General features: G+C 36.1%; 1 protein-coding gene across 1 annotated transcript in view; it reads right to left on the minus strand.

Annotated features, from left to right (window-relative positions):
- The window catches only part of LOC121407748 (coiled-coil domain-containing protein 102A-like), a 50,887-nt gene that overhangs the window by 22,627 nt on the left and 6,672 nt on the right, over positions 1-21,588 (minus strand). Inside the window, exon 2 of the mRNA XM_041598939.1 lies at positions 12,723-12,820. The gene's annotated coding sequence lies outside the window, so the exon portion shown is untranslated. The remainder of the gene's footprint in view (positions 1-12,722; positions 12,821-21,588) is intronic.

Consider the following 21,588-nt stretch of genomic DNA (forward strand, 5'->3'; position numbering starts at 1 on the left):
TTGGTGATACTATGTGTACTATAAATATATCAAAATATAATTTTGAAATATAGTAGAATGTTTGAGAGGTTATGAATGAACAGTACATGTATAGCTACATGTATGAATAAGCTGTTGCCACTTTGAAGAGCTAACTAGTGAATTACATACATTTAGGACTACATCAGAAAATGCTGCACTATCGAAAACTTGATGAGATTTTCATGGCATTCTCAAAGGTAAATTGCCAATTCATCTAATGCCAACTCGTCCACTCACCACATTGTCTACTTTCATTTAGTCTAATGCCATTCCGTCTATCAACATTTCGTCTAACAACCAATAACCATTTGGTCCAATCATCACTTCATCTAATCACCAATTCACCATTTCGTCTCATAACCAGCTGGTCTAATATCCATTTCATTTTCATTCATTCTGCACAATTAACACTTGGTCCAATTAGACCAAATGGTGTATAAACTGAATTGCTATCGGACCAACTGTTTATAAGACGAAATGGTTAGCGGGCGAACTGGCAATTAGACCATGTGGATAGTGGACGAACTGATGGCAGACCAAATGATAGTAGATGAGTTGGCAATTGGACGAATTGACATTAGATGAATTGGAAGTAAACCTCAAATTGGCAATTCATGAATTCAGTATTTAAAGAATAATATGAAGATAAAATCTTGCATATTTATGTTGCAATACACCTGTTACAAAGTATAAGGAACTCTGAAGAAAAACTTTCAATTCAGAGTAATATACATTTATGCATATGTATGCACACTGTTAACCCATGGGCATCTCAAGCACAAGAGCCAAACAAATCATAATTGCCTACATCTTTCAAAGATGTCCCTTGTGTACAACAGGTACAGGATGTATAGGAATACAATCCATATCATTATCATGGACGGACATCAAGTCTTACACAAGTCTCTTAGACTTTTGTTATGTATCCATATTGAGAAAATAATTGAATTGAAAAAAAAATCATGATTATGCTTATACAGGAGATCTTTAATGTACTGAGTGTGAAAGATTAGTTTTAGAAGAACTTATTCTTTGATTTAGTACATTTTCTTGTTAACAGCTGAAATGTTTTCATAACTCATAATTTATAAATGTATGCCACCATAACTTGCAGATTATAATCAAATCAATAAGTTATAATCGAATCAATATCAGTTTTTTCAAGTTCTCAGATCAATTTACCTTTTTTTTTTGCTTGTCAGATTTTACGTAAGGAAAATGTGCCCCCCCCCCCACTTTTGGAAAATCCTGGACCCACCTTTACCCAAGACCTTAAATTTCTTTGGAAGTGACAAAGCGTGGGATGTGGGGAAATGATTAGAAGGCGATGACGAAGATGGTTGTGTAATTGATAGCACATGTGAAAAGCTTACTCCATCATCATCACCATCACCAGAAGTACTACCACCACCAGAATATAGACTCAGACTGGCTCATCGCTATGACGATTCGTGATGCTGGCGTCAACGTCCGCACAATCAATTACAGCGTATGAATAATGGAAATGGGGGACGGAAGGTTAATGGTCTCATGGGTCGGAAGAATCCATATTTAAGACTTCCATGGTTATTTTAGGGAAATGTTAGAACCAGGGATGAAGTACCACATTTCTGAGGTAAATGCCTTGTGGTTTGCCACTCATCCATTTCTAATGTGCTCTCTTACTCATCACTTCTCGCTCGTTATGTTTGATTGTGATAGAATCCAGATTTATATGAATGCACGGGAGACCAGTGCCCAATACAAATAATGAGTGGTTTAAATGGTTGCTCATCCCCTATAGACCTCTTCCATTCTTTCTCCCACCCCACCCCTCTCTCCCTTTATTTCCATCTTTTTATCCTATACATTTTTCATATAATTTTCTATAAAAATCAAGAAAACAAATACCAGTATACACATGCACTTAATCTGTCTTCATTTTTTAAAGGTATCTAATGACCCAGCCCATTATCCCTCTGTTGATGCCTTAAATGCCTTCCTGAGTAGGATTCAGAAGTAAACGCTAAAAACAAGAATATTTTTACTTTAATACACATGTATATATTCGCACTTGCACTACAAGAACAAGAGCAAGGTAAATGCCAGTTGTGGTAACGATATCAAAATAAGTTTGTACAGAATCCAATGAAATGACCGCCAAAGTGTCTGTCTGTATAAATAAAATAAATAAATAAATTTATGTGCCAAAGGATTCTGGAAGAAATTGTGTAATTGCTGAGAAATCAGCAAATAAGCACAGGATTCGGGTCAAGCGTCGGGCCCGACATGCAAACCAATGATTACAGACTGTCCCACGTGCGCTTATCTGTGTTGGTGATCTTCAGTGTGAACATTTTCAGCGTAGATTTCAAGATTTCACAAAGTTCAGTTTATGTATTAAACTGTACCAGATCTAGATCCTTGATGATATACTGACAATTAAGCCTGGTTTTGAAGACTTTCTCATGAAGTAAGTGTTTCCTGCATTATGAAAAAAATAACAGTACATGAAAAGTTCCACACACACAACCAGCGTGTTTATCTTCATCACCATGAAGCAGCACTTACTATGGAAGAAGAAGACCCATCTCTCATAGCAGGAATTTACCTCAAGAGGGCGGCCAGCGACAGCCCTAGTTTCAAATAATCGCGCTATTTCTGATGAAGAAAATTATCCCACTCTAAACTACATGTATCTTGAGATCATTTGTAATGGAGATGCAATCATTGAGATAGTTCGCTGGATTAATCTTGAGCTTGCGATCTTAAGTCAACTTAGGTTTATTTGCAAAATCGACACCATTAACAAATTATCCCGCTAATTCGCGGGTGCAGACGTACTTGAGATATGACTTGGAATTATTTATTCACGGCATCATACCGTAATACATTAATGCCTCACTCGGGCACGAGTTGCTCTTCTAGCGCTGGTGGAGATGGGTTTCTTGAATCTTGAGATTAACCACGAAGAGGGCTGATCGGGCTAAAATCTTGAGATTGAGCAAACTCGGGCTGGTGCAGCACTGCCTCATGGATGATATACCAGGGAATTGAGAACTCCCTGCTTTTGCCACGTACCGTAGTTTACCAGATAAACTGGACTATTCTCCCCTTGAGCTCTTTCGTCCAATAACAAGGATGGTATTGCTTACAGTGAAAACATTATGATCGATGCTACATGAGAAAGTGGTATGGAATTAAGGGCAGGGAGGTTAATGATATTTGAGAAAAGACACTAGGCGGTTTCAAACCGCCTCGATCACAAGAATCCCCGTTAAATTACGAGAACTTTTTAAGGCTAAAAAATACCCGTTAGTTATTCCTGCATTCACACCGCCCCGAAACACATCCTTCGGGATAAGTTCCCGAAGTTACGAGCATGCGCAGTGTGGTCTGATAAGCAGGCAAGGCGGGAGATTCAAAATCACTAGCCCAACAGCCACCCACGCCGCCGCGCCCAACGACACGCTGGGATAAAAGTTCCCGTAATTTGCTTTCACATCGCCAAAATACCTGCGACCTTGGAAAAATCCCCACGAAAGTTCTCGTAATTTCGCCAAGTACCTACTATTTAGCGGGTATTTTCTTTCGGGGAGATTACGCGTAGTTTGCTTTCACATTACCAAAATACCTGGTATTTTCTGATCGGGGTAAATTTCCCGATCAGAGAATACCTGGAACTGGCGAACTTCGAGGCGGTCTGAAACCACCTACTGTTCATATTACATGATTGCTTTTGCTGAAAGATTTCAACAATGTGTAGAGAAATGTGCTTGTGATCAATGAATGTGATACAAGTAATATAAGATAGATGAACACAGGCAACATTCGTGTTGGCTTGCAGTATTATTAACTCTTTCACAAAATGTACTTCCTTCACTCTACATGGATTACTTCTATGTTTTAATACGTTTTAGCAGTTTTCTTTTCTTTCCTTGACCCTTTTTCAAAGTTTTCTTTCACTTGTTCTTCCTCCTGTTTAAATTCTCTTATTCCCATCTTTTCCTCCATTGTCTTTCTCCAACAATGACAATCCCTTTATCAGATTTTATAAAATCTACATATTGCATTTGGACCCATAATTCATTATCTCTCCTGCTGTATACTTTTTTCTGTTGCTCTCTTCCTATCTAGTCATATATGGAGCTCATCAAACTAGAGATAATCTACACATCATTTTGCATAATCTGAAATCTACATTAAGTTACTTGCAAGTTATTTATGATATAAATATCACACACCTTGGAAGGAAATTGATTCACTTGAAGGTAGTAATAAAAGTATCCTTTTAACCACAATTTTTTTTTATAGTAAATAGGGTAACTTTCATGGTTTGTTAGGTATTTCTCACATGACTGCTACTAAGAATCTCTTCTGCATAGTAAACTTTTCCATAGGACTGTACCAAAAAAAAAAATATAAAAAATAATTTTCCCGGACACCAATATCTGCTAATCAAAATTGAAAATTAAAATAATCCGAAATTGGTGGTAATATAAAGACACAATATAAAAGGAAAATTACTACTTGTGTGTGAAGGTATGTTTTTTTATGTCAGCAAAATGTCAAATACATGTAGCTTTTAAAATATAAAAATATTACATGCTATAGGGACCATTACACAGATGTTGTGGATACTACAGTTTAAGTACAATCAAGCAATTAATTGCATTTGTATGCTTTCTCTATTAGATATGAAGTCAGTCTGCTACAGTATGCATGTCTGTCTGGAATATAATTAATCTCATGTCATGCTCTATGGCATAGATCGTGAATTAAAAAATTGATATACCAATCCCATTAGCGCTCGGATTACTCATCGAAATACACTGACTCACAATTCTAAAAATTGAAATTTCTGTTTCTGTTTCTGTTTAATTAATTCTTGACATCAACTTTTGATTTAAAAAAAAAACATTGATATACAGTGTATAGGCCCTTTATTGTGAATATATTCTATATTATTGGTATAGTTTGTCAATTTGAAGGGGCTAAATTCAACTGTAATTCTATCTGGGGCCCAGTTTCATAAAAATTACAACTTTGGTATTATTGTGGCAATGTAGTGACAGGGTTCAGCAGCCAATCACAATCAAGGTTTTTATGGTAGTAATTGGCAGTTAGTCTCTATGAAATGGGTCCCTATCAAGATATGTAAAATGAAGAGCTTTGTCAAAACTAATAGCTCATTTGAATAATATCCAAATGTATGGGTAAATCAAAATAATTTACTTAATCATAAATCAGGGGGAGGAAAAAAATCCTGCCAAAAATATTTCGAACATTTTTCACCTATAATTTGATCAGTCACTTGCTTTGTCCACTGGAGTGCAATTCTCTTTCTATTAATGGCTAATATACCTGAATGAATCGTAACAGCTTCAAGGTGAATATATAATGACTTATTTAATTACTAAGGGGCCATCTACAACAGCTTAGATGAATGCAAGGACAATTAGACTACTGCTGATAATAAACCTACCAAATATATTTTGCTCTAATAGCAGATACAGTGTTGATTTTTAAAGCTTAAGTGTGGATGACAATTTTCATTACACACAGGTTCACGAAATACCATTATTTCCCTTAAGCCCGGCATATTAGAATAAGTCGTATTGTACTCATAGATATAATAACAGTCACTTACCTTTTGAAATACTAAGCTAATTTTTAGGAGCAGATCTCACAATTTTGAGTGTCTTCTTATAAATCGTGTGACATTGTTTGGTTATTGTAAATGTTTCCAACCTAGCATTCATGAAATCCACAACTTATTAAAGGCAAAAACCATGATTTATTGTAATAATATTAATCGACATGTAGTATGGGATCATATCATGGAGGATACATATCTTTTTTTGTCTAATGTACGCACGTGTTGTCGTAAAAACGTCCAATATGTTAGCACATTCAGGCTCTTACAGAAACACTGTAGCACTTCACGTTATGAAAAAGGAATGCGGTAAATGTATAAATCCCAGAAGTGCAACCAGACTGATTCATCGCCATCAATGGAGACATCCTCACCCAGTATCGAGCATCCAAACAAGGATAGAGAAACAGTTAAAATGAAATTAAGGAGGTATGCAAACACTCTCGTACCCCCTTGATATCATAAGCTATGTTTGTATATTCCGCCTGAAATTATGGCAAATGAGCAGGAATAACATTTGAGGTTTACTCCTGACTCACTAAACAAACTTTGTCTATCTAATCAAGTGGGGGTACATCTGAAATGTGAGTGGATTGTAAGGAATGATTTGGAGATTGTATTGAAATTTTGGGCAGGATCAGAGGAAATTTATCATATTTGGAATATGCATGATTGTGAAATGAGAGAATAGGATGGAGAACCAATTATGTACAGGAAGGAGTGTCAGTGTCTTGTGAACAACTCTCCCATTACTTCAGTATACATTTCACTTAAACTGCCTCTTATCACATCTATCGGTAGATCATGTATTCTTTCTACAGGAGTACAAATTTTCAAAGAATATATTTTGGATAAAGAGTTTGTATAACCATAACAAATAGCAAAAAAGAGACATTTTGAGGGCATTTTATAGTCCACCAAAGGGAAAGTTGTTCGCATGTGACATTACACATCTTTGTCGCATTGCCAATGGGAGGATCACGGATCACCATACATGTAACATTAGTGATCGCAATATTCAAATGCTCATAACTTTCTCATTATTTGTCCGATTTTTCTCAAGCTTTCGTTGTTTTTTCTGCTTGCACACAAGCCTACTTGTTCCATAGGTTTCATTCCCCTTTATAGTATTCATAAATCTACTTATTAAGTGGAAAATTGTCATATTCTTTTGATCACTTTCACTTTTTCTGTTAAAGTCCTTTTGATTCATATTTTCTTTAAGATTCATATATACAGTGTACAATAAACTACAGGCCTTACCTGCCTTCGGAGGTCAAAACTTGAAGAAAAAATCCCACAAATAACCACTTTAATAGGGCATACTAGTTATACTACCCCCAATAAACCCATAATTGGGTACATTGTACCCACTAAAGAGCAATCATATTGGTCATGTAACCAAACTGCTTTAGATCATAAAAAATATAGTAGTACAAAATCTACAAATTACGATATACTGAATCATACCAAATCATATTATATTAATAAATCCTAAGGCTTTTTCTTGGGTTCAATAACATTTGCTCCTGGGGCCCGTAACACAAAGCTTAGCAATGATCCTAGAAACACTTTTCTACAATTGATTCTATTGACTACAATACACAATCAATCGTGAATATCAAGTGTACGATTAACTGCTAACCTTTGTGTTACGGGACCCAGGTGACATTTTGGTACGAAGTAAATTTCTGCACATTAAGCAAATTATCAAACCTTACCTCCAAAACTAAATGAAAACCCTAATCCTAATCTTAACATTATTCTGAAACAAAACCCTATTACAATGCTAACAATAAACCCTATGCCTTCTGAGATATTAAGACTGGAGCAAGTGTCACAGGATCATATGTTATGTCACCATAAATAAATTCTATTAAGGATTTTTCATTAGCCATGGAGTGTACATGTACCCATGAAGGAATATATACAAACTATTTCAAAAGGAGTCCACTCCAGATTCAAGATTGTAGACCTACAATGTACACAAAAATTTCAAAGGGGATTTTTATCTTTTAGCAAGCTTTCAAAATGATTCTCTAGGTTGAGATCCTTTTTTTTTAATCAGCCACCATACATGTATGATTACACAAAAGCTCAGAAATATTCCCACAACCAAAAGTTGCAATCTCATATTAAACGATACATGATATTTATTCTGTTGTCGAAAGAGGCATACTATGAGTCGTATCATTCTTAATCACGGACATTATTCATACCACGTAAAACCACTGACGTCCTGTGATGAATGCAGCTATTCAACCCTTCATAAATCAAATCCTGTGATATCAAAATATATCCATGGAAATTAATTCTGAATGAAGGGGGAAATTCCTCTCCATGGGAAAATGCATGGGTAATATATAAACTGGTCTTGAGTGTATTTAATATGGAATTCCATTCAAAGTGGAATGTGTTGATGATTGTCATAGTACATTACACCTATTGTGAGCAGTTTCAATCGCAAAAACTGTACTTCCAATAAAACCAAGAGTGTAGACTTATTTATATATGGGAGTAGGATCCATGATGGGATACAGGTACATACTGTAAATAAATAGTTTACTGTAAAATGTACCTACATTTTTGTAGAACCCCTTTCATAAACCCAATTATGCGACTAATAACAGCATAATTTGGTCGTAAAATCGGAGGAGGACCAGAGTTATCCGCATTATTTTGATGCTGCTATTATCCGCATAATAGCACCAGATTTTGACTTTATGAACGCATTTCCAAATAATGCGGATAATTGCCATGGTGTGGTCACAAGGTCACCCTTTTCCAACACCACCGCATCGGAGGGGGCGTGTCCAGTTGTCATGACGATTATCCGCCTTTTTCAGGACGGGCGCTCGTAAAAATAGTGCAGATTATTTTCGGAGTTTGTGAACGCAATTTTTATTGAATAATCCGCATTACTCTTAGGTGGCTAATTGGAGGATGGGTTTATGAAAAGAGTATAAGTTTCACATGGAATTTAGACTATGATGTCCTGGATATAGTATTTTTAAAAAAGATAAAGTATAATGAGTATCACATATTTGCATTGCCATTCATTAGATTTGTCACCGTCATATCTATATGAGAAATGTTCTGAGTCAATTAAAAACTGACTGTAGTTTTGCAAGATCATCATACAACAAGTAGTTAATTCTGTCAACTATTTAGTTGTACAAACGTAGGGCCAACTTTTTAAAAGAAGGTAAGATATTCCCTCTTCAAAGTTTCAATTGACCTTTTATTCCATAAACATAAGTGAATATACTGTAATATATCATTACTCTTCTCATTTGCCCCCCCCCCCTTCCTTCCTCTACAACAATTGTTAACTGGAAATAATTTTTTTTTGAGAACTAATACACACAATGTACTTCATTAAAGTGCTTGGAGTTTTTTTTTTACAACAATCCAATCAAATTAATTAATAATTCAATCTTAATGCATCATAATGGGTTGATTGATATGACATTGACAATACATGTACACATGCATAGTATGTATTTGCCTATCAAGATCAAAGGCTTCTGTGCAGGCAAACCATATTTCAATAAACCATGATGAGATGTACATGTACTATATAGTATAAAAATAAATCACGTTCTCGCATGCAATGTGCCTCTCATCTTGACTACAAAATCGTTTCCCAAACCTGGTTCTACCACAGCGATATTAATCCCGCTCATCTCCTTCAAATTAAATCTGATTCTGTCACGTTCACCCTGCCAGTCTCATGAGAGATGACAAACCCTCATCATATCAACCAAACAATGAAAAAACTAGGGATAGGGAGGGAAAGAGTCGTCCCCTCGGGGTGGGGCAAGAGGTTTAAATGACTTTAAACAAAGGTTGCGATCACCCTTAGCAGTGCCTATGCCCAAGAACAGTTAATGAGTGTCAGGAAATGATTTGCTGCATTAGAAATAGTCGCCCTCTTTCCTCAGATTACGATCCTTACGATTACCCCTCCCTCCCCCAACCACAACTCCCCTCCGCCCTTTCCCCCTGGATACACAAATGAAAACAGAGAATAAATTATCACTAACAGTTTATAGTATTTGCAACCAACATCTGTGACATCTTAATCCGTAAACAAATAGGGCCTACTATTATGCGAATTATTCTGAGAAAGCCAATAATTTTTACCAAGATAACTGCATCACACAAGATTCAATCTAAAGATAACCGATTCAGGGAAAACATTATACTCTCACCTCTCCTGACATTTACTGTTGTAAATTTTGTAACTTCTCATCCACCATAATGAACAATGATATCATCAGCAGCATCATCACTGTCGTCCTCCTATCATAGATGTAAGACCCACGTTTGTATACCCGCACACTGTCAACTCGCCATACACTCCAAAGTCCCTCAAACATTTATTAAAAACTAAATTACATGCATGACTTTATTTAATCAATGCCCATATTGGTTATTACTACCATTTATCATTTGTCAAATAGAAACAAACAATTGCATAACAGAGAGAGACAGAGAGAGAAAGAGTGAAAAACAGAGACAGAGAAAATTGATTGATACTTAATGCAAATATAGCTTGAAGGGGCTGGAGGGGAAACGCGCTCAAGCTGAAGTAGGTCCAAAATAATATTCCTTGCTCCGAGACACAAATATAAAGCTTGATGGAATGTGGCATTTGCCTGAATAGCAGCAGTTTATTACGAAGGGTTCAATCTCAGCTAGCTTGATTAGGAATCGGATGATTGCATCGGTTGTGATGGAAAGCTTTAAAGCCACATATAATGTGGTTGCAAATGAGATGGGATTTACTAAATTTGGAGGTCTGTTTCTTTCGTTAAATACCAGTGATGATGAGTACAAATATGCTGTTGCTGAAAAATGAAAAAAAAATGTTTTTTTTTTTAATATGATTCAACTGAAACACTAAGCAAAAGAAGCCATACATGGAAGAGGTTTCATGGAGTGATTTGTCAATGATATTCTGATAAAATTTTTGAAAATTTTCAATTTGATAGGCTAAGAGCAAGTGCTTACAAGAAGCTGCCTGAAATGTTTCCCATGTGCATATGCAGGTCTGATGGGGTCATGTTACATTGGAATCAATTCTGGAATCCGTAATCTAATTTTCAGGGACTAAGTATACTTCATGGATCATTGACAGATTCCCGAAATTGCTTCTGGAAATCTAAAAAGTTAGAAGTTTTCTAAAAAGTTAGAAAAGCGAAATCAGTTTGTTGATATAGATACCCTGTTGACCTTAATTGACAAACGCCAAATGAATTGATTGGAAGATCATGTTTCAGAAGCATAACATAAACATCAAACACAATATCCTCAGAACTAGAAATACAGTACACGCCTGTCCTATTGGTGTAGAGGACTTGCAAGGACTTGGGAAAAAACTCCTCTCCCATCTAGTCCTGTTTCGTGGCACAAACTGGCAACAGACAATTCCTTTTCAATGGCAATATATTTCTCCTGTTCAATGGATATCATCCAAGGACTATATTACAAACTACATTCACAACATAGTCTAGTTCCAGGAACAGAGTAACTCCTGTTAATACAGGCAAAACTAAAATTTTGTGTTCATTGACAGCATCTCACTAACATTCAATGGCCAAAAACTTGGACAAAACTATTAACCAAGTCATTATTACAATGTTCAATGGTATTAAATCCATTCTAACTCCATCACATCATTCAATTCCTGTTCAGTAACAAAGTCCTGGGTTCCATCAAAAACAGACTTATTATAATTACCGGTAGATGAGCTTGCCATTTTGGTGGATGAAACTACCTTGGTAACAGGACACAGCAGCAAATCAAAATCACGGTTGTTACAATTCCCAAGTTACCCGAATTGTAAATCTTTGTAAAATGGGTCCAGGTTCCGCTAAATTAATAACATAAATTGGTTTGTTCATTTCAACAACATGCCTCAAACCCATGACCAAATCTGAGCCATCTTCAATGACAGACCATCAATAGAAATAGTCTGGGTACAATCCTACAATGACCATACATCTATTGATCAAAAGGCAACCCCCTTTATAGCTCTATGCTCAGATTCTTAATAGCAACAATTTGTTATGTAATCCCAACTTTTATAGATATATATACTATATACATGTATTTATTTTTAAATTTTAGTGATTTGTCAGCTGCAATTCTTATGTAATATGTGGGGAAGGCATTCAAAAGAAAATACAACACTCCATTGACACACCAATTCCTTATTCAAAGGGCATCCTTTATTGCTCAATGATGATAGTTCTTGATCAGTCAGCTTTAAATTTGATGCATTTTTTATGGAAAAAGTGGAAAATTTATGAGGTACCGGTGTACATCTTCCCAGGTTTTCAAGAAAAAAGAAAAATATATGATCACAACAAGAATAAACCCAAACTGATGTACATACAATAATACTGTGTGTTAGTTTTTAACACTCTTAAGCTGAAAACTTTGCCAAGTTCCCATCAATACTGTGAAAACTTCTTGTGCTGCATGGTTGGGGATTGTATACTTTTATAATACTTCTCGGACAAGAAAATAGCCACCAGCAGAGACCTTTTATTCATATATAATAGGCTTTTTGAATTAGGTAGGGTACTATTAAGATTTTAGATCCCAAACTCAAACAAAAAATCTACAGGAAAAACTCCCAACTTATTCAATCATGACTGCTGGCTAGAAAGGTGATAGAGTGTATTATCCTTCGATTGGTGTAGAATGGGAAAAGGAGATTACTTGAAGGGGAATGGGAAAGGAGTTTTTTAGATGATAATCTATGAGTTTTGCTTGAGGTCTATAAGGAAGGGTATATTATCAGTGGAATCCTTCGAGAGGAACCGGCAAACAAACTTGAAAAGATACCTGCTAGCAGTTTCGGTCTAAACTGAGCTCTGACTTTGCCTTAATGTGAACTTGAACGATATGCAAACTTTAATAAGCATATGAACTAAATTTCATGGGGATCATGTCCACATAACCATATCTGCATTCAAATCATATCCAACTGTGCAAAACTTGCATTATACATGTATTCATCACTGTATTCCATCACTGGAGGTTTACTACTTACAATTATGGCTCCAGAGAAGCTTCTCCAGTCTAAGCTTTGAAACAAAATGTTTTAGACTTGTCCGAGACTGATGTTTGCTGTCTGTCTACACGAAACACCTGCAGGATTGAGTGAAAATCAAAAAACAAAACAATAAATTGCTTGCTTGAAGTTTATTCTTTGGTGTATATATATTTTTGTTTACCTTCATACATTTGTCTACAGAAATTGGTCAATGTTTTAATGCACTATGTAGGTCTGAGTACTTGGAGGAAAAAGATGATTGTGAATGCAAAAATGAAAACAACACATATATCCAAATGGATATAATGCACACACACACACACACACAAAAGAAAGTTCATGGGATTGTAGTAATTAAACTATCAAAGCACTGTCAGACAAGAAAATACAAAATACAATCAATTTAAATCTGCCTTCAAATAAAGTAATCCTGGAAGTCCTGAAACTTGAGATTGTAATTGAACTTGTTTTCATGTCAATTCAGACTAAAATGGATTAATATCTGTAACACAAGATTCAGTATTACATTCAGCGGTTCTAAAGGCTGTACAAGTTGTACTGACATACTAATAATTCTCATTTATGTACATGAAATCATTTTATGCATTATTTTCTGATTCCACCTCACACTTTTGTTGAATTTTTTCAATGAAGTTTTTAAAAACATAGAATAAGGCATGGCTACTTATTTTCATAATTCATATGCATATTTCCTAAAATCAATATTACTGATGCATGAATGAGATTGTGAGTGGAAATACTTCAAATCAAGGTATAAACATAGGCTATATATTTCAAGCCATATCATATCAAAATAAAGAATGGTGTAGGATTCACATTGTATTATTTGTAAGGCCTACTGTCCATGGCCTACATGTTTAATCCCATAATAATGCACACTCATCCTACCAGCCTTGTTCACATCATGCTATTTTCAGCTCTAGGGATAAATTGAGTAACAAACAGAAAATGGATTCAATGATACTAATCCTTATAACCTTGTTCTCATCCTAATGTCATATATAGACTCAAATTTTGTAGCTCATCTCATGGACCATGTCCTTTCTACAAAGGGGTCCTTAGTGATGGAACTGTAATGGCCTCATTTACATCATCACAAATGCTAATTATTTTCTCTTTGGGAATAGCCTCATTTCAGTAAAGATGACTTATGTAAAGAGTCAATTCAGCTTCGCTTCGCTTCTTCCAAGGAAGCTCCTTGCTTCTTCCATGTTCTAGTAGGATCCATGCTTCTTCATAGCAATCTCAAATCCCATTACATTGGTGTCGCCGAGACAACCTTTTACCCTTGGAGCTCTGTATTAATGAAGAGGCAACCCCCACCCCTCAATATTCTCTGTACGTACCATCTATAATGTACATGTAGGAAGAATAAAGATTAGCACCCCCCCCCCTCTTGCTATCCATATGTTGTAAAGCAATGTCCCTATAAACCAACTTCAAGAAGGCCAATCTGTGGGAAAAGGGCCTTCTATCGTTACATTAATGTTTTCAACCATCTGGAATAAAAAACGTGTCCTCTACATGTAACACCCATTTCCATGTCAAGCTAGCACAGGTAATGTATGGCCTACATGTACAAGATGCCCCTGTAGAACTGTCCCAGTTTCTTTTCTTTATCAAGACTTCATCTTAAGATATCTGTAACTGTAAGACAGCATTATCGTCTAATAATCTGTACAACCACCTCCAGCAAACCTATTTCTCAACAGAAACTCATCGCAAGTCCTGAAACTCATCGCAAGTCCTAATGGCTGCAATATGGCAAACTCTCAAGGGAAAGTTAACTGTATACCAAGAATAGAAAACATCAAAAATAGTAAAAAGCTCATTGCATCCTCTGATTCTATCCTAATCTTATTCAGAACAACAAACGATTGTAGGCCTAAGAATCAAAGGATTTTATACAAGGCACAGTATCCCCCCCCCCCCCCATTATCCATCTCTCCTCTTCTGTACAGTACAACCTGAAACATGTTACCATAAACATACATACATGGAAGCTCTTCCTCATGATAATAAAGAAGCCCCATTCTATCCTATTAGTCCATCCTCTTCCGTAAAACCATGTCCCCATCAAGACCATTCTTGCAAAGAAGCTAATCTAGGTGATAATCCCATAAATCTCCACAGAGCCCCCTCAATTGCCTTTGAGTCATCCCCTCCTCTAGATTTACGGTCTTCTAACCTGTTCCTTTCTCTCACGCATTTCTTGGTTTCTGGGCACCGGAGAAGAAAATGAACTTCAATATTTTTCCTCCGAGCAGCATATGGGAGAGATAAATGTCAGATGGGGAGTATTACTAATAATTGGCTCAATGTTTCACCTTCAATAGGTGGTTTCAAACCGCCTCAAGCATAAGAATCCCTGTTAAATTACGAGAAAATTTTTAGGCTAAAAAATACCAATTAATTATTCCTGTATTCACATCCCCCGAAAGATACCCTCCGAATAAATTCCTGAAGTTACGAGCATGCGCAGTATAGTCTGAGAAGCAAGCAAGGCGTGAGATTCAAAATCACTAGCTCAGCAGCCACCAATGGCGCCCGCACCCAACTAAATGCTGGGCTAAAAGTTCCTGTAAATTGCTTTCACATTGCCAAAATACCTGCGACCTTTGAAAAATCCCCGTGAAAGTTCTTGTAATTTTAACAAGTACCTACTATTTAGTGGGTATTTCTTTCGGGGAGAATACGTGTAATTTGCTTTCACATTGCCAATATTATTTGGTATTTTCTGATCGGGGTAAATTTCCGGATCAGAAATTACCTGGATCTGGTGAATTTCGAGGTGGTCTGAAACCACCTATTATTCCTATTATTCCTCTTGCATTCACTGCAGTAATCTCACCAAGTGCAAATACATTCTTGTCTTTGGCACACTGAAAATTTCTACCTAGATGGAGTAGGTCCACTTAATATCAACCACCTTTTTTCTTTAGTTGATAACCTTGCAGGCAATACCTTTATTGCTCATTACTACGTGTAAAAATACAAGCAAGTGAATAACTGCAGTATCCACAAGAATGTTAAAGATAATTTACATTACACAAAAGAAGGTAGGGAAAATGGTAGGAAATTTACAGAACTTTGCAACCAACTTATTCATTGTGTAACAGAAAATAAAACTTAAATTGTTTATGTATGATACATTGGATGATTAATAAACAAAACTATTTGTTTATCTTTATGCCAAATTCTAGATATGTACTTTCTTGCCAAAATTTTTGTTATGAAAATTGTTGTAAAAACCAATAAATGAATGAATGAATTAGATGTGAATTCATTCACATTATCTTGCCAGCACTAACCACTGCTAGTTATTAAACTTTTTAAAGTATATTTTATTCTTTTTTTAACCTAATATAAAATATATCTGGACCATGTAGTAAATAATGAGTCATCTCATCCTTTGTATAATCTTGTCAAGGGGCAAGATAAATGAGTACACTGAAAATTCAATCAAATACTTGGATATTGTCTCTCCATTCCCTTGCTATCTTGAAAAAATGATTTTCCTATGAAATTGGTTTAATTAGTTTTGTTGAAATCTGACCATGATTCAAAGATTTCAGTCCCTGCATATGACATAGTAATTGTCTGTGAAAGTCATTGATCGCAAGTAATTGCTTTAAGAAATGTCCCCCTCCCGCCCCCCCCCCCCCCCCTTTCATCTTTACCTCAGATAAGAAAAGAAGCTCCTATAAAATGTTTTGACTACAGGTATGCACAACTTTCCGAGACAGTGATATCTTTGATTCACATAAGTCAATAATACCCCAATATAAAAAGGATCCATCAAAACATATCTAACTGGAACAAAGGCATTTTCATAATCAATGGGTTACGACCCTGAACAGGTCCTCGCAATCCTATGATATGGTTAACGCCTTTCCATTCAACCCTTGGTTCCCCAGATCCTAGATGATCCATCAAGGAAACCAAGCGTCAATCATAACATCCAACCACAGTTCCCTGGTCAAACCATGGTCGGGTCATGGAGGTGACGCATGGCGCATGAAGTAGACCAATTTCAATAAACAACATTATGAACAGGACTAGAATATGTCTTCAACGTTTTCATCCATTGTGGCTTGGCTGCAGCATTCATTCTTTTGTTATAAGACAGTATTTTTTTTCAACTTGTCTTTTTTTCATTCTACTTCCTTTAAAGCTTTCTGGCTTTCACTATTGTCTCTCGCCCCTCCGCTTCCTAAGCTGGCTCTTCCCCCTCCTCCCATCCCAGACTGTCTTGAAGTGTCTTCCCACCCTACATGAATCCAACTTCAGATCGCTGCAACTTATTACAGCAAAACTAGGGGCTTCCAAGTTCCAACAAATAAGAAAAGCACTGTCAATACATTATAAAATGAGCCAGGTATATTGATATGTCAATGCACAATAATTTGTGTTGAAACTCCCAGTTACTATAAAATTACCATATAACAGCACCCAAGCCAAAATGGTATAGGCATCCATGTAGCTTCCTTCCTCATTTCCAAACTCGATAACATCTCTCCAGGCTTCTCGCTCCCATTTTTTCTTAACTCCCTTTAAGCTACAACCCCTCTTTTTCTCCTTGCCCTCTCTCCTTTTCTTCCCTCCCCCCTTTCCCCCTCTTCATCTCCATCCACTCTCCTTCTTTTTCACCCTCATCTCTCTTCATTCCACCCCCCCCTTGCCACTTGCATCTCTCCCAGTTTGCAGTTCCCCTCTCTCAATATTGCCATCGTCCAGCAAACAATTTTGAAGTAAGCAGCCACAATAAAGATAAGAACAGTATGAAGAATCATTGGGAAATGATTAAAATACACTGCATCCAAGATCAACCTTTCTTAACACTCGCCTAATGCTAGCCTTACTACAGGAGCTCAAATTAATTTTCACCCCACACCTGATGAGAAGTGCACACTGGCAGCTGTCCCAAGCTGAACACACAGCCTAAACAGCTTTAGCTTTTCCACTTATTTTGAGCATCGATCGATCAATAATTGGAGTTGACGCATGGTCCGAAGAGTGAGGAAGCTTCAATGATTCTTGGTACATTCGCAATGCCTGTCCGGTCCCATCCATGTCCTCGAAATGGCTGGTTTCGATGTAGTGATGGCCATGGTAGAATACGATATGTAACTCGGTAGTAGGACATGAAGATAGAAATAACAAATTTGCAACTCACTTAATATCAATCTCCTTCAAGATTGCCCACTTGTATACATACCAGTAGCTACATATGTGCTGTACATCTATATGTACATCTGCATAGAGCAAAGTCAAGACTAACCCATAAAACTCATATGCTATCACTCCAGCAAATACTGTACCTTGGACTTGATCCAGACAGACAATTACATGAAACTGCTGCAGTACCAATGTCACTCTCTATATCAGAAACCCACTCCTGACGACTACGATAAAGTACAGAAGTACAGAACCTGACACACAGCATTCTCAGATCTGTGAACTCTACTGCTCCTGCAGAACCTTTTCTATTCATTCAGTTTCACTGTTTACTCTTCCCATCTCCTCCCGGATCATCCCAGTCCCACTCGGATATCAGATGGGTGGGATTCACAGGTTCATTATCACCATCAATCTACACATAAATATTTTTGTTTCAAATAAAAATGGCATCTAGGAAAATTTTTTATTATAATTGTTGGAAATTCTAATTACACTAGATATATACTAGTAACAGGGCCCAAAATAAATGAAAACTCTTTTGAAATTATTCTTTACTTTATCAAAACTTTTCATGAATATATTGTATGTGTAACTGCCCCAATTCTGAAATTTGAGTCAGCAATAATACACAAAAATTGATTGTTTTTTCAACTGGTTGAGTTTTCAGAATCATCTGTATATGCACCTGATGGGCAACATTCAAAAGACTTTGAATTAAAAAAAAAACCAGGTTTCATGATTCTAGTCTGAATGACCCTCCTATCATCCCACACCCATTGGTATCAGAAAGACAGGATTCAACCTAATGAAATAATCAGTCGACTGGTAAATTATTGGAAGTGATGCCTTCCTCCCTCTTTTTTTTCCCCACCAATAGCCACGGGATGAGTCAGCTTTAAATATAAGCTGCCAAGTCGGGGGAAAGCCTCCAAATCATTAATGGGATAAAGTGAGCCGCCTAGGCGAGGACCATCGCTGGACCTCGACCAGCCGACCGTAAACGTGACAATCACTTGGGGTTGATTTACCGTCGCGAATTGCGGGTTAATAAACATTGTCTGTAGAGAGCCGCCTTTTTCGGATTGGAAGCCCTCATTTAACTTCATCACAGCAGAAAGGGGTGTTTATCACACGTACATGTACATGATAGTGAAAAGTAAAGCATAAAGCTCTCTGTATATTAGAGGGTAATCCTATCTATATCAATTTACATTAACTCAGTCCGAAGCACACACTCCAGCTTAATATCAGTATTAATCCTTGACTCATCCTAGAAAAACAAGACAATGAACATAAAAACCACATGCAGACATAAATGGAGATGTACAAGTAGGCGAAAGATCCTGCATTTCTTTTAACTAAAATATCAACAAGAACTGCTTTTAATATATTCTCTTTAATTTTTTTATATAATATTTAGATTTAGATGAACACATTCTCAAGAATTTTCAACTGTACAACGGTACACAACCATGGACTATGCATTATTTTCACTGCATACATGTATGTATGCTAAGAAAAATTAAATTAAATACGGGCTTTTGACATCAGGAGATAAAAAGGGAACAGCGATATAATATACAAAATTTAATCTTTATTATCGATTATGTATTAAAGTCTCATACAGTATGTATCTTATCTTCTCACCATTAATTAATGGTAAATCACAATTTCTTGGTAATAAAATTGTCAATCTGAATAAAGATACTTTTATTTCTCCCAAATATTTACAAAAGAAATGGGTTTGAAATACATAAATTTGCTATTAACGAAACAAACATAGCAAATCATCATTAAGTTATATTAATGAGTGAATGCAGGGTATCATCGAAACCTGCTTACAGAAAGCACACATTGCTCCTGGCGTGAATGTCATAAACATTAATCCGTTATTTATCCTATGAAATTGTATACCATTTGGTCTAGCATTGTGGCTTTGTTGTTTTTTGGACAAAAAGAGAATTAGGACTGGGGTAAATCATTGCTTGGTACTTGTAACAGTCATAAGTACCTTTACGAATGCTTTATGAACAATTTTTATACATGGCAATAATTGGAAATTGTTTACCAACGGTGTTTGTAAAGGTATTTGTGACTGTCGTGTAGCATAACATACATGTACATGTGGAGCTCTACAATTGTAATGTACACAATCTACAAAACCTAACTGCAAATTATCATAAGGTCTTGACACTATGTAACAATTTGAAAAAAAAAAACACTTTACCTTCAACATGCACTGAAAATAAACATGCTCAAAGCATGGTCCTCTGCATTTTGGAACACAGTTGGTGCTACATGTAACACCCACCCGTTATGAGATTTGGCAGATAGAGCACCACCCATTATTGGAGTCCATGAAATATGCACCAATGGCAAAAAATTCATTGGAATCAGAATTTATCCCAAAAATATAAGTCTGTCTTAAAAACTGGGTAATATATACATAGACAAAATATGGAGAGATATCACCATATTTAAAGGACAAGTCCACCCCAACAAAAACTTGATTTGAATAAAAAGAGAAAAATTCAACAAGCATGACACTGAAAATTTCATCAAAATCGGATGTAAAATAAGAAAGTTATGGCATTTTAAAGTTTCGCTTATTTTCAACAAAATAGTTATATGAACGAGCCAGTTACATCCAAATGAGAGAGTCGATGACATCACTCACTCACTATTTCTTTTGTATTTTATTATATGAAATATTTTATTTTCTCGTCATTGTCATGTGAAATGAAGTTTCATTCCTCCCTGAACACGTGGAATTCCATTATTTTAACATTTTGTGCTTCAGGCAAGGAGGTCCTAATCGTCAAATTCGTAAAAATTGACATATTGTATAATTCAAACAATAAAAAAACAAAAGAAATATGAGTCAGTGACATCATCGACTCTCTCCTTTGGATTTAACTGGCTCGTTCATATAAATATTTTGTTGAAAATAAGCGAAACTTTGAAGTGTCATAACTTTCTTATTTTACATCCGATTTTGATGAAATTTCAGCATTGTGCTTGTCTGATTTTTCTACATTGATTCAAATCAACACTTTTCTGAGGTGGACTTGACCTTTGACCTTACCTAAGGCATACCGGTATACAATAATGCAGTTTAATTAATAAAATGAGAAATTATCATCGATCATTTAGCAGTGCACTATTCAATAAAATTTTACTGGCCACTGGTATTTTGAATTTTAAAAAAATATGGTAAATTTTAGACTGTTGCACTCTGCTGGTAATCTTTAAATTCAGAGAGCCAAGCTTTAAAGTCTTGCGCTAATCTACTGTACAGGTAGATCTCCTACATTCTTATTATTGTCACTCAGCAGCATGCACCTTCATCTACACACTTGGTAGCTTACGGTAGGTGCTCTATCATCGACTTCATGACCGTGACTCATGGAGTAATTAACTTCACCCACATGCTCGTGAAATTCATCTACGATAAATGCCCATCTTGATTATTTCAATGGAGTAGGAATGAATGAACATGAAAACTGTTCGTTTCAATCTCTATTCTGGGGAGAGGTTTCATCAACATTTTCGTCCGACAAGTTGCCAGAACGGACATCTTTCCTTGATTCTCATTGGCTAAGAAGCACTGTTGCTATTGTAACTGTCAGATAAAAAGGGACTTGTTGGATAAAACGTCTGA

This window comes from Lytechinus variegatus, chromosome 2 (assembly GCF_018143015.1).
Source record: "Lytechinus variegatus isolate NC3 chromosome 2, Lvar_3.0, whole genome shotgun sequence".
In the NCBI taxonomy this organism is placed as follows: Eukaryota; Metazoa; Echinodermata; class Echinoidea; order Temnopleuroida; family Toxopneustidae; genus Lytechinus; species Lytechinus variegatus.